The sequence below is a fragment of the Vicugna pacos genome, unplaced genomic scaffold, assembly GCF_048564905.1.
Source record: "Vicugna pacos unplaced genomic scaffold, VicPac4 scaffold_21, whole genome shotgun sequence".
NCBI lineage: Eukaryota > Metazoa > Chordata > Mammalia > Artiodactyla > Camelidae > Vicugna > Vicugna pacos.
Genome location: NW_027328742.1, coordinates 13,849,241 through 13,863,210, shown reverse-complemented (window position 1 = coordinate 13,863,210; position 13,970 = coordinate 13,849,241). Strand labels below are relative to the sequence as shown.

Below are 13,970 nucleotides of genomic sequence, written 5' to 3'. Positions count from 1 at the left end.
GACACTCCGGGAAGCGATACCCTCTACCCCCTCCTCTGATGCCTTGGCCTGTTCTGTTGGACCCAATAGATGTATTTCCTCAGCAGCCCTTGGGGACCCCTCCCACAGAATAGCCCAGAACCAGACACCTCAGTCTCCAGAGACACAATTAAAGTTCATTTGGATTATGGGAGTAATCTAGTCATTAGGATATGATGAAATGAGGAGCATTTCTTTAGAAGTGGACTCGCAACATGGACGTAAGTCACAGTGTAATCGTATATGTGGTCACATGTATCTGATAATAGGAACCCCAAATTGTGCCAATTAGGCTTTTCCAGGAATTATCTGGGGAGCTATAAGGTTTTCCCTTCATATGCGCCTCTGTCTGTCCAGGCCATGCTGCCCTGTCTCAGGAAACCCCCTATCAATCCTTGGTGCTACAGCCTCCGTTGTAACCCTCCAAAATCCTCATGTCAAAGCCCTACCCTCCAGTGGCCTGGGAGGTGGCTGCATCTGGGGACAGAGCCGTCACAAAGGTAACTGGCTTAAAATGAGGTGGTTAGGAGGAGCCCTAGTCCCATCTCAGTGGTGTCTTTACAAAAACAAAGATCGGAAACTTGGACACACGGAGAAATACCAGGGATGCTTGTGTACAGAAAACAGACCCCGTGAGGATGAAGCCAGAAGCTGACCGTGTGTGTGCAGCGGGGAGAGGCGTCAAAACAGATCGGCCCTGACGGCCCCTCATCCTGGCCTTTTAGCCACCAGAACCGTGAGGAGTACAGTTCCTCTGTTTACGACACCAGCCTGCGGCGTTTTGTTACAGCAGCCTTAGCAAAATGATGTACCGCTTATCAGCACCAGGGCTTGTTTATTTTGGTAAACTCCATGTTCTGTAAGTATAAAGACTACTTGAATTAGGAAATGTGATCCATCAAAATAAAGCATCCTTTCATTTTTCATTAAGTCATACATAAACCGAACAAAGAAATCCAAACTTTAATATGACCTTGTGTCAATGATTGGTTTAGCTCAGAGTTTCACTCTGAATTCTCTCTTCGATGTAAAGCTTTTTGAAGTCTGTCTCTCTGCTCATCTATCTCTGTCTATATGTCCATTTCTGTCTGCTTCATGCAGCAGTTCTTTTGTCCTTGGTTCTTTTAATTCTTGGTGAAAATATTCTTTTACTGGAATCCTTCAGTGACTCTAAACTTCCTGACCAAGGCAAGCAGCTGGCCTCAGGGGCAACTAAGTGGTTTGGTTTCTCTGTGATCTGAGTTGTGACCTCAGACGGAATCTGACCTGGCTCCCAAAGGATTGTTATTATGCCAAACACACACACACACACACACACACACACACACACACACACACACACACACACACACACAGAGTCTTCTAAAGAGAATTCCATTAATGATATATATAACCCTCACCTAGAATTCAAATTCAGTCCAGTAGTTAACCCTAGGACATCGTATACTTCCTTACACAGTGGAGAAAACAAGAGGACAAAAATGGTGACATGCTTTTTGACTAGTGGTTCTGGTCCTGTGAGCTGTCCAAGCTGCTAGTGTGTCATATATTTACTTCTTGGTGCTGATTTTCTGGTACTAGAAGGACACACTCTCCCCTAGGATTTTAAGTGCTCCAGTGGAAGGAGCAAGGAACAGCGTTCCTGCAGGGGACACACGACTTGAGACGTCATTCTATATGGCATGCTTTAGCATGACTGGCTCTGACATCTTCTTTGTCATTTATTTTATTCCCTTTTTAATTCCAATTCATTTCAAATTCAGGAATTATTTTAGCCCATCTTCCTGTCTTAGTGGTTATGAGTCTCCTGTTATTTACTCTCCCTTCTTATTTAGTGTGTTGGCAATGTCATACACTGACCCGGGGCATCCACTTGAAGGAAGGTTTGTCCTGAGCAGTTGGAGCTAGGATAGAAGTAGATGATACTTCGAGGAAAACCTGCCTCAAATGATAAAAGTAATTAACCATTAATTAACTTTAGAAATATTAATTAAGTGCCAATTGGATGTTAGGAACAGTTTTCTACTTTGGGATTCAGCAGTCAACAAAGCAAAGAAATCTTTTTGGTCTGTGGTTAATGCATTCTAGTGGGGAAAAATATACAACTTAATAAACAAGAGTTAGAAAATGACTGTAAGACTTGGAGAAAACAGAGCAGGGTCTGAGCAGAATAATAAAGATGGGGATGGTTGTTCGGAAGAGGATATGGAATTTAAAATAGAGTGATAAGAATGGGCAGAAATGTCAGAAAATGACATGTGATTGGGACTTACGAGAGCTGAGAGTGTGAGCCTGGCAAATATCTGGGGAAGAGTGTCTCAAGGGAAAAGACAGTTCAGATATCTTTGATGCTGGGGCAGGGCTGCTGTTTTTGAGAAACAGGAAGTCAGCAAGGCTGGAAGAGAATGAAGGATGGGGGAGACTTAGGAGATAAGAACTTGTAGGTAATAGAGGGTTTACTCATAGAGGATCTTGAGGCCACTGTATGGAATTTGACTTTAACTTAGAATAAGTTGATAGATTTGTAGGGTTGTTTTAAGAGCAGGAGTGAAATGACTTACTTTTTGTTTGTGTGTTTGTAAAGGACTTCATGGACTACTATACTGAAAATAGACTACAGAAGAATGAGTGTACAGACCAGCTAGAAGGATTTTGCAATGTTCTTGGCAAAAATGTTGGTAGTTTGGACCATGGTTGTATCAGTGGAGATGATGAAAAGTGCTAAGGTTCAGGATATGTTCTGAAGGTAAGGGCACTGGGGTTTTTGGGGAGTTTGAAGAGAAGGTGGGAGAAAAAGAGAGTTGATTGATTCCCAGTTAGTGTCTTGAGAAAGAAGAAGAGTAAAATTTCTTACTTAATATGAGGAATGAGCAGATAGATCAGTTTGGGGGACTGAAGATTAGCAGTTCAGATGTAAATGTGTCAAGTTAGAAGTATTTATTACTTATCTCTTATAGTTATAGAATGTAACTTGGGCATATTATAGTGGTAGAAATTTTAATTGCAAAGCATAACCACAGAAATTATGGATAGATTTTTGGGGATTTGTTGAACCATCTAAAATTTTGTGTGCTTAAGCCTATGTGCAGTTTTGGATGTTGGGGAGAAGATGTATTGCTTTTGTGAGGTTTTCAAAGAGATCCAGCAGTAGAAGAGTTTCAGGGTAATTAATGATTTTCCTGGTAAAGAGGTTAAGGTATGTACACAGCTCACATGATTGATTTTTATGGAAACAAGGATGACAATGCAAATCATGATGTTAAAATAAGATACACTCCCTCTCTCACTTCAACCGAGATGTCTGATGTCTCCAAAGAAACGTGCATGTATGAGGGTCATTAATCTCTTCTGCACACTGTATTGTTGTAGGTGAGGTTATCTATTCTTATATTTATGATAGATTCTCTAAGAGGCTTTAACAAACTGAAATCATAGAAGGTGGGTGCTGGAAAGGGATCAATCGCTTTGGCATGTGGGTGAGACTGTGTTACAGGGAAGACAGGTGGCACTCTTAAAAGCATACAGGTTTGTAGCTGCTAATCCATACTTCTAATAGATAAGCAATAAGGATTTACTGTATAGCACAGGAAATTATCTTGTAACAACCTACAATGGAATCTAATCAGAAAAAATAACTGAATCTCTATGCTGTACACCTGAAACTAACCAATACTGTAAAGCAACTACACTTCAATAAAAAAAAAAAAAGGAAAGAAAACACACAGGTGATTAGCTCTGTCCCTATCATAGGACTCATCAGTCCAAGGCAGATCGAATTCTCACTTCCAAACCTGTCAATTCCTTGTGAAATGCATGCGAGTAGGTGTTCAAAAAAAAAAAAAAAACTTTCAGGATTGCAGAAAGATTATGAAGGACACTGTTATTCTGGCTTACACTGTCTCTTGGTGGATACTTGGCCTTTTTTTTGTTTCGTTTTTTTCTTGAGCTCAGATTTTAAAAGTAAATCAGATGTAATTCATTTTTCTCAGGATAAAAATAGCTACCATAAGTTAGGTATACTTTCTGGTGACACACAAGGCCAAGCATGTTACATCCATAGCTCTGATAGTTCTCTTACCTTTTTTAAAGTGAAGAAATGTGGGTTGGGGGCTGTTAAGGACTTTCTCAAGGTGACAGAGCTACCAAGGAACAGAATCAGGATTTGAACTCGGGTGCCCTTTCAATTGTGCAGCCATGCGAGGCTGCGTATCCCAGCCCTGTCAGCCCTGCAAGGCTGCCTAGAGCAGCCCCATCTGCTCTCAGCTGGGCTTCCTGCTATGTCTGTGTTTAGCCATAAGGTCAGTGAGGGCTGGATTATGAAGAATGGAATGACCCCACTCCCGCATCACAGGTCCAGCTTGCTGTCTGCTGGGTCCCAAAAAGGATGCAGCCACAAGTGTCATTCAGCAAGTGAACCGAGGCTTACTTACATTGTGGTAGCAGAATTCCAAAAGTGAGAAGAGAAGCTTGCAGTGTCTCTTGAGATTGAGGCCTGGCATCTGCATGGTGCTGCCTATGTTGTAAACTGGTGGCCAAAACAAGTCACAAGGCCATCCCAGATCGAAAGGTAGCATAACAGAATCTACCCCTGATATCATGAAATCAGTGAAGAATTGCAGTCACTTAAGAAGTATGTATCATGTAGATCATTGGTTTGTGGTTAATTTATTGCCTCTTCTTTTCCATATTAGAGGTTTGGTACCAAATATAATATGATTAGTTTGTGATACAGTTATGTTTCACAAAGAAGTCAGAATGGTGACTACGATTCAGGCTTTTAATAGAATGTTCTAAGGCATATCAATTTTTATTTACCCACTCTTTTCAAGATTTTGTAGTTTCTTGTAGTTTTCTTACCAAAATACACAGGGGATGCTTTCATTACCAACCAATCCTTTGAAGGGATTTTGTCTTTAATATATTTCTAGTATAAGGTTAAATTACTGTATAAATACACATTCCTGGTTAGAAGAGAAATTGAGATTGAGAATCTTTGAGTCTTGTTTATCAGGATAAGTTCCCAGTTTACATAATCCCTAGTAATTCAATGAGTTTGAGTACATCTGTCCTACCTTTATCAGAAACTGGCCTCAACAGGTCATGGAGATGAAGGATTTCAGAGAAGTATTCATTTTCATATTCTTTTTCATTATAAGTTACTACAAGATACTGAATATATTGCCCAGTGCTATACAGTAGGAAGTTGTTGTTTATCTATTTTATATATAGTAGTCATATATAGTAGTTAGTATCTACAAATCCCAAATTCCCAATTTATCCCTCCCCACCCCATCCCCCTAGTAACCATAAATTTGTTTATTATGTCTGTGAGTCTGTTTCTGTTTAGTAAATAAATTCATTTGTGTCTTTTTTTTAAGGTTCCACATATAAGTGATATCATGTGGTATTTTTCTTTCTCTTTCTGGCTTACTTCACTTAGAATGATGATCTCCAGGTCCATCCATGTTGCTGCAAGTGGCATGATTTCATTTTTATGGCTGAGTAGTATTCCATTATGTAAATATACCACAAATTCTTTATCCAGTCATCAGCTGATGGACACTTAGGCTGCTTCCATGTTTTGGCTATTGTGACTAGTGCTGCTGTGGACTTTGGGGTGCATGTGTCTTTTCTAATTAGAGTTCACTCTGGATATACACACAGGAGTGGGATTGCTGGATCATATGATAAATCTATTTTTAGTTTTTGGAGAAATCTCCATGTTGTTTTCCATAATGGCTGCACCGAACTATATTCCCACCAATTTTCCTCTCTTTTAATCCATTCTATGATCTGAGGCAAGAGTAAACCTTGAAAATGTTAACCAGCTTGTGTCCCTTTCTCATAATGGTGATGACTACCATTTGTGCTGGTTTTAAGGCCAAAATCCCTAATCTGGCTTCCAGTGAGTTTTGTGCACTGATAACTCTATGGCTCATTCTGGTTCCTCTTTCCTTGCCATCTTTATTTAGCCCCTGTCGGCATCTTCAACTCTCCAGACTCTCTCATGTGAGGGACCTGATACATGTTTTTCCTTCTCATGAAAGTGCTCTCCCTTCTCATTCCCCCCAACAATGGGCTGTATTGTGCTCATTTTTCGGATCAAATTTATACATCTTTTCTTCTGAGAAGACTTTAAGCTTAGATATATATGCACAAAAACCGAGAACATTAATTTTTTTGTTATTTGTCTCTTTAAGTCAGTAGTTTACTACTACTACTAGTACTACTACAGTAGTAATCGGCTCTGTCCAGATATCTTAGGTTCCCACCCCAAATAATATTGTATTAAAAATGAGCTTCAGAAGTTCCAGATTTTTAAAAAAATTCCTTCGACAAGTGATAACATAGCAGAAATAGTTTATAGTAACCATTGAGGTGGTGTCCATGACCCACCATTTTATCTGCTACAAATTTAATAACCAAAAATTCCTGCCAAGATAATTCTACTCAAGCTTGAGCATATTCAGAAGGAAGTTGTACAAATAAATAACAACCCAGTACTGTAACTGGGGAGCTCCCGGGATGTGTGGGAACCAATCATGTGAGTGATGTAGTTTGGTAGAAGTTCTAGTAGGTGAAAACAAGTGGTGAGGAAAAGATTTGTAGAGGTTTAAGTTAAAGCCACTTTCCAGAACCTTGGATGTATGACTAGAGCATCTGTGCTTTGTGTGTTCATGAGACGTGATCCATTAGATACTGTAAAGAAATGGAATGGTCCTCTTTAACCACAGTGTCATCAATCAAGTCACACCCTCTCTGAACCTATTAGCTACATTTGAAAGGTTAGGATACCCAATCTCTGAGAGATATCTCACAAAGTAACAAGTGAAAACAATAGAACTTGAAGTAGGAAACTTGGATTTGCATTCTAGTCATAACATTGTTCCTGGCTTAGCTCAAAGATAAGTGTTTTAACATTTAAGTAAAACACAATCTTCTTAATTTTAATTTGCTCTCATTGTGTCTCTGCCTGGGGGGAAGTAAGCTGGTCACTGGGGCATTAGCACTAATTCTATAGTGTTTGACATTAAATATCTTCTTTTACCTTCTCTCTGAGAGCTGTGCAAGTTCAAGATACAAACTCTGAAGGATTCATGGTTTCTCAATATATCTTTAACACCAAAAATTTGGTTCTTCCTACTATTCACCACCTACTGTATCAAAAAATGTTTAAACCATATATACACATATGTATATATATATCTCATGTTAACTAGAGAAAAACATGGAATAAAAACACTTTTTTAAAAAAATCTATTTTCATAGGTGAAGAAATTCAGGTTGTCAGAGGATTATAGGATTGCCTTAATTGGGGAACAAGAGAAACAATATATTTACTAATAAGAGAGGCAAGTGGCTTAACAGCTAAAAGCACATACTTTTCATAAAGAAAATTTGAGGTTCAAATACCAGCTGCTGTTGACTAGTTCTGGGGCCTTGGAAATGTTTCTTAAATTACATGAGGATTATAATAATACTTACCATATACATTGTGGAAAGAATTAAGTAGTTAAGTATAGAACTGAGGATACTCTGAGCACAGTGAGTCATGTTTGTACTAGTCTGTATTAACAGTGGCAGGAGTAGCACAGTGAACTGGCATTTGTAAAGCGACCAGCATGTGCCTGACATGTAAACACTCACTGACCCCCCCGAGACACTCACATGTTGGGTGCTCACTGTGGGCCCGGCATTTGGCTGGATGCTTTCCTTTACATCTCCTTAAATCCATCAGACCACCTGTCGTAGCTCATCATTTTTCTCACCTGCTGGGTGAGACAAAGGGACTTGCCCTGCGTGAAACAATTAGTAAGTAAAAGCCCTAATTCCAAAATCAGACCCTGACTCCCATTCCGATGGTCTTTCCAAGTCACAGACTGAATTTTTTATCATTTTATCTAGACAGTAAGGGGTTCATGAATTGTTGACTTGATCCATATACCTTTAATTCTTTCAAAACAAAAATCACTATTTTATTTTTCCTCATGACTGTTATCAGACTTTCCCCTCTGTGGACATGGAAATAGGAAATCGCACTGTCCTGACTGAATTTACCTTACTGGTCTCTCTTCAGACCCCCAGTGGCAGCTGATTCTATCTGGAATATTCCTGGTGCCCTACATGACCACCTTGTCAGGGAACATGACTCTAGTTATCTTGATCCATGTTGACTCCCACCTGCACACACCTATGTATTTTTTCATTGACAGTCTGTCTTTTTTTGATTTCTGGTACACTTCTGTGCATACTCCCAAATCCTGGCAAATTGTGTCTCAGAAGATAAGTGCACTTCCCTGGCTGGGTGTGGAGCCCAGCTGTTCTTTTCCTGTGTTGTGACTTACAGTGAGTGTCATCTCCTAGCGGCCATGGCCTATGACTGCTACGCGGCCATCTGTAACCTGTTACTCTACTCAAGCACTATGTCCAGGTCTCTCTGTACCGGACTCGTTGCTGGCTCCTACACAGGAGGCTTCTTGAATGCCATCGCCCATGCCACCAACACCTTTCACCTGAGGTTCTGTGGCAAAAATATCATCGACCACTTCTTCTGTGATGCACTGCCATTGGTGAAAATGTCTTGTAGAGACACCCAGGTCTACGAAAAGGTCCTCATGGGAGTGATGGGCTTCACTGTCCTCTCCAACATTCTTGCCATCCTGATTTCCTATTTCAACATCCTCCTGGCTATTCTGAGGATCCACATAGCCTCAGGAAGGCACAAAGCCTTTTCCATCTGTGCATCACACCTCATCTCGGTCATGCTCTTCTATGGATCCTTGCTCTTCATGTATTCAAGGTGAAGTTCCACCTACTCCCTGGGGAAAGACAAAGTGGCTGCCCTGTTCTACACTGTGGTCAACCCACTGCTTAACCCTCTCATCTATAGCCTGAGAAACAAAGATGTCAAAGAGGCCTCTGGAAAGCAACACAGACCAGAAGTTGCCAGAGATGAAGGTTATCTTTTGGCAGCAAGCTCTCATTGCACTTCCCACATATTGGCTTATAAACATGTTTGTAAATGTTGCAACATTTCAAGTAAATACAACAGGTTATACTTAAAAGATGAAACATTGTGATCAAATCATTTTTAATTATTTATTATTATTTTGTTGTGATTAAACTATTTTAAATCCAAAATACTGAGCTGTTTGATGTTCTACAGTGTTGTATTTTGCTTCTTGGCAGTACTCGATTTTCATACAAATTATCAGCTGGATTATCTGTGAGAGGTTTTAGAAAGAGAAAAGAGGAATTGGTAGGGTTTTGTGCATATAGTTTGACTTTGAATCTTAGCAGACTTTTAAATAACATGCCACTGCCCTCTCTTTTTCCATCACAATATTCTTCACATTCCTTTCTTTTCCATTACCACAGATACTCTGTGGGTACTGAACAAGAAGGATTTGTGGTATATTCCACAAATCTCAAGAATCAATTTAATATTTTCTTCACATTTCCTTAATACCTCATTAAGTAGGTGGAAAAAATTGGATCTATCTCAGGGGAGATAATAAATTAACATTCAACCATTTAGGATTCCAGAAGCAATACATAATATTCTATATCACATTAAACCTTGATGTTGTTCTTTGAAAAATACACTAATATTACATTGAATCCATCTTTTGTAGAATAGATTATAGCATGATCATTAAAGCAAAACAAAGCAATGCAACAAAAGAAAATATTTTTCACTGGATTTCTTTGACTAGATAAACAAATGTTTTATTAATGCCTCTCCATATGCCTCTCCTGAAGCATTTTATTTGCACTGAGCACTGATTTGAGAAATGTATGTAATTTAGGCTTCACATTATGTTACCTTGAAGAGTTTCTTCAGAGCTTCTTTCATGTCTTTATTCCTCAGACTGTAGAGCATGGGGTTCAGCATGGGGAACAGCACAGTGTAAAATGTGGGCACCAATTTGTCCCTATTGAGGGAATAGCTGGCTGAGAGTAGATGTAGAGAATGGAGCCATAGTACAAGGTGACAGAGACCAGTGGGAGGAGCAGGTGGAGAAGGCTTTAAAGCGGCCCTGGGGAAAGTGGATCCTCTGGATGGCAGCTATGATGAAGAGGCAGGAGGCCAGGATAAGCAGAGCTGGGATGATGATGTTGGAGGCCAGGAGAAAGTACAGCACATCCTGGTAGGTCTCTTTCACATCACATGCCAACTTCACTAGGGGTGGGACATCACAGAAAAAGCCATCAACAACATTGTCACCACAAAAACTCAAAGTGAGTGTGATGCTGGTGTGTATTATTGCATTGACAAAACCTCCAGTGTAGGAGTAGATAACCAAGTAGATGCACCATCTCCTTGGCATGGCCTGAGCATACAGCAGGGGTTGGAGATGGCCACATAGCGGTCATAAGCCATGGCAGCCAATAGGTAAAACTCACTCTACCCGAACCCAGCAGAGAAGAAGAACTGAGCTGCACAGCCAGGAAAGGAGATGCTTTTGTCTTCAGAGATGCAGGTCACGAGGATCTTTGGGGTGTAGAGAGAGGAATACCAGAGATCCAGTAAAGACAGATTCCCAGTGAAAAAGTACATGGGTGTGTACAGCCTTGAGTCATTACAGATCAACACCATGAGAGTGGTATTTCCTACCAGGGTCACAGAGTAGACACCAAGGAACATCACAAAGAGGACCAGCTGCATCACAGGGTCTGTTGTGAAGCCCACCAGGATGAACTCAGTGACCGTGTGATTTCTTCTCTCCATGATTTAAGGAGACCTCACCTACAAATGAAAGAGTGAGATGTTTATGGCAACCAGTACCAAAGGAGGTCATTCTCTGTTATAAACCTGTGAGATATGGTCAAGGCCATTGTTATTGGAATAAGGAAGATCTGAGCAGGAATCTTGGCTGGGTTGGCAAGTGATGGAAGCTTGCTGAGCCACAACATATTTGTCTTTAAAATGCATTTAGTATTAGGAAGCCTTAATGCTGCTTGGCCATTTATTCTTGTATTAATAAAATATTTCTTGAGCCCTTGGTGCTGTCTAGGCATTGGAATACAGCAGTGAGGTTGATAAGGTTGACTCTTACGGAGTCTTCATTTAGAAGGGAGAGATACACAGTAAATAAACAAAAAGTATAGAAATAATTTTAGTTAATGCTAGATGATATTAAGAAAATTAAACTGGCTCATGAATTGAAGAGGAACTGGGAGTGAAGCTAATTAAATTCAAACACTGAGGAAAAAAAATCTATTTCCCATTTCCCAGCTACAAATGGACAAGTAATTCGAAGCCTGTGAGGTGTGGGAAAGGACCTGTGGTTTAGAAGGCAGTGACAGATGAAGGGTGGTAGAATATACCATCCCAATATGCCACTTTGGCTTAAGAATTATTTTAAACTAATGGCATTAAAAAAATAAAACAGTAGATACCCAAGTACAGTTTGAGCTCCCCTTTACTTCCTTAAAACAAGAGTTAAAACTCTCATGTGAGAGCCGCCCTCCCAATACCAGGAGAAAAGAAACATTCTTATTATCAAAGACAGGAAGTTGAGACCAAAAGAATTCTGCACAAAGAGACCTTGTTAAAATAATTCTTTTTTTCTTTTTCTTCCATGTTGTAGCATGTTTCATTATTTTATTCTTTTTTATTGCTTAGCAATATTCCTTTATATAGACACACTATATTTTGTTTACCTATTCATCAGTTGATAGATACTTAATTTTTTCCTTTTGGCAATTATGAACAATGCTGCTATGAACAAATTTTGAGTAGAAGTCTAGGAGCAGAATTGCATAGTCACATGGTAAATCTATATATAACATTTTTAAGAACTGCCAGACTGTCTCTCACATTAGCTACACCATTTTTCAATCCCACCAGCATGGTGTGAGGGTTCTAATTTTTTTCTTATTTTCACCAAAACAAGTTGTCTGCCTTTGTAATATTAGCAATGCTAGTGTTTCTGAAGTGTTATAATACTCTGATTTTGATACATTTTCCTAATGACTAGTAATGTTGATCAGTTTTTCATGTGCTTATTGGCCATTTGTTTTTCTTCTTTGGAATAATATCTATTCAAATCTTTGGCCCATTTTTAATTAGATTTTTTGTCTTTTTATTGTTGAATTGTAAGAGTTCTTATATATGGATACAAGTCTCTTATCAGCAATATGACTTGCAAATATTATCTCCCATTCTTTGGATTATCTTTGCACTTTCTTGATGATGCACTTTCATGAACAAAGGGTTTTAAATTTGATAAAGTCCAATTTATGCATTTTTTTCTTGCTTGCTTTTGGTGTCTTATCTAAGAAATAATCTAGCCTAATAGCCTAAAACCATGGTCACAAAGATTTGCTCTTTTTCTTTTAAGATTTTTATAGTTTTAGTTCTTAAATGTAGACCTATGACCCATTTTGAGTTGTTTTCTGTATATGATGTGAGATTGGGAATCAACTTCACTGTTTTGAATGTAAATATCTAGTTTTTCCAACACCATTTGTTGAAAAGATTATTCTTTCCCAACTGAATTATCTTGGCACCCTTGTCAAAAATCAGTTGATTATTGTTTTGGTTTCCTGTTGTCCCTGTAACAAGTTACTTCATACTTAGTGGTTTAGAACAATACAAATATATTATCTTATAGTTCTGTAGGATTAGAAGGTGGACTCAACATGGGTCTGACAGGGCTGAAATCAAGATGTCGGCAGGGCTGTGTTCTTTTCTGGAGACTCTCAGGGAAAACCCTTTCCTTGACTCTTTCAGCTTCTAGACACTGCCGACATTCCATGATTCATGTTCCCTCTCCTCCATCTTTAAAGTTAGCACCATTGCATCTCTATGACCGTTCTTTAACAATCACATCTCCCTCTGACTCCTTCTGCCTCTGTTTTCAATGTTTAAGGATCCTTGTGATTATGTTAGGTCCAGCCTATAATCCAGTATAATCTATTTTAAAGTCACTAGATTAGCAACCTTACTTTCCACTTCCCTTGTAACCAAATATATTCACATGTTCCAGGGATTAGAATATGAGTGTTTTGGAAGGCATTATCCTACCTACAAAAACCACAAATGTAGCAGTTTTTTTTTTCCCTGGACTCTCTATTCTATTCCTCTGATCTCTGTGTCTGCATTTATGCTGGTGCTTCACTGTTTTAATTCATGTAGCTTGTAGAAAGTTTTTAAATTGAGATGTGTGAGCCCTCCAGCTCTGTCCTTCCTTTTGCCTACACATATATTCTTAGTCACTGTTTCACAATTGCTTCTCTTTGTTCAGCCTGTAGAAATCATTTAGATTTTGCCACTTCTTTGGGTCTTTATTTCTTCATGAGGGCTTCCCTGTGATATAAAACTTATACTAAATAAATGTGTATGCTTTTCTCCTGTTAATTTGTTTTATGTCAGTCTAATTTTCAGGCCCAGACCCTAAAGTAAAATTTTGCCTCCCCTGCACAATTTTCCTCCACAATCATAGAGGAAATTCTCCCCTCAGTTATTCTGCAGGATCCTTTGGCACATCTATAAATCCCAGAGAGGGAATCAAACTGAGAATTAGAGTGAACTGTCACAGTGGAGACCTGCAAAGTATCCATCTGGTTATGGCAAGTAAAAAAAAAAAGTAATTGTAAGCTCTTTTGGGGTCTAAAAGCCTAGGATTTAGCACTATTTTCCAGTTTTTGTAACTAGCCATGTACAATTCTACAAAGGACACATCCCAGTTTGATCCCATCTGTAGTGGTAGTTCTCAGTTCTATCACATTCAAAAATTTCCACTTTACAACAAACATTTTTTAATGCTTTTTTATGGTCTAAAATGAAATTTATAGTTAATATAACATTTTGGTCCTCTGAGACCCAAAATCCCATTTGGTAGTTGTTCTCCCACACATAAAACAAACAATACTCTTGGACACCAGCAGGGTGTCCAAGAATTCAACACAATTCTGACATTATCTACCCTGAGATAGCATTGGAT

The 13,970-nt window shown here is 39.0% G+C and overlaps 2 pseudogenes; one reads left to right on the top strand and one right to left on the bottom strand.

Annotated features, from left to right (window-relative positions):
- Nucleotides 1-8,038: 8,038 nt before the first annotated feature.
- LOC102540219 (olfactory receptor 9G4-like) lies at nucleotides 8,039-8,974 on the top strand (annotated as a pseudogene).
- A 129-nt stretch (nucleotides 8,975-9,103) lies between these two features.
- Nucleotides 9,104-10,750, bottom strand: LOC140694564 (olfactory receptor 9G19-like; annotated as a pseudogene).
- Nucleotides 10,751-13,970: the final 3,220 nt, after the last annotated feature.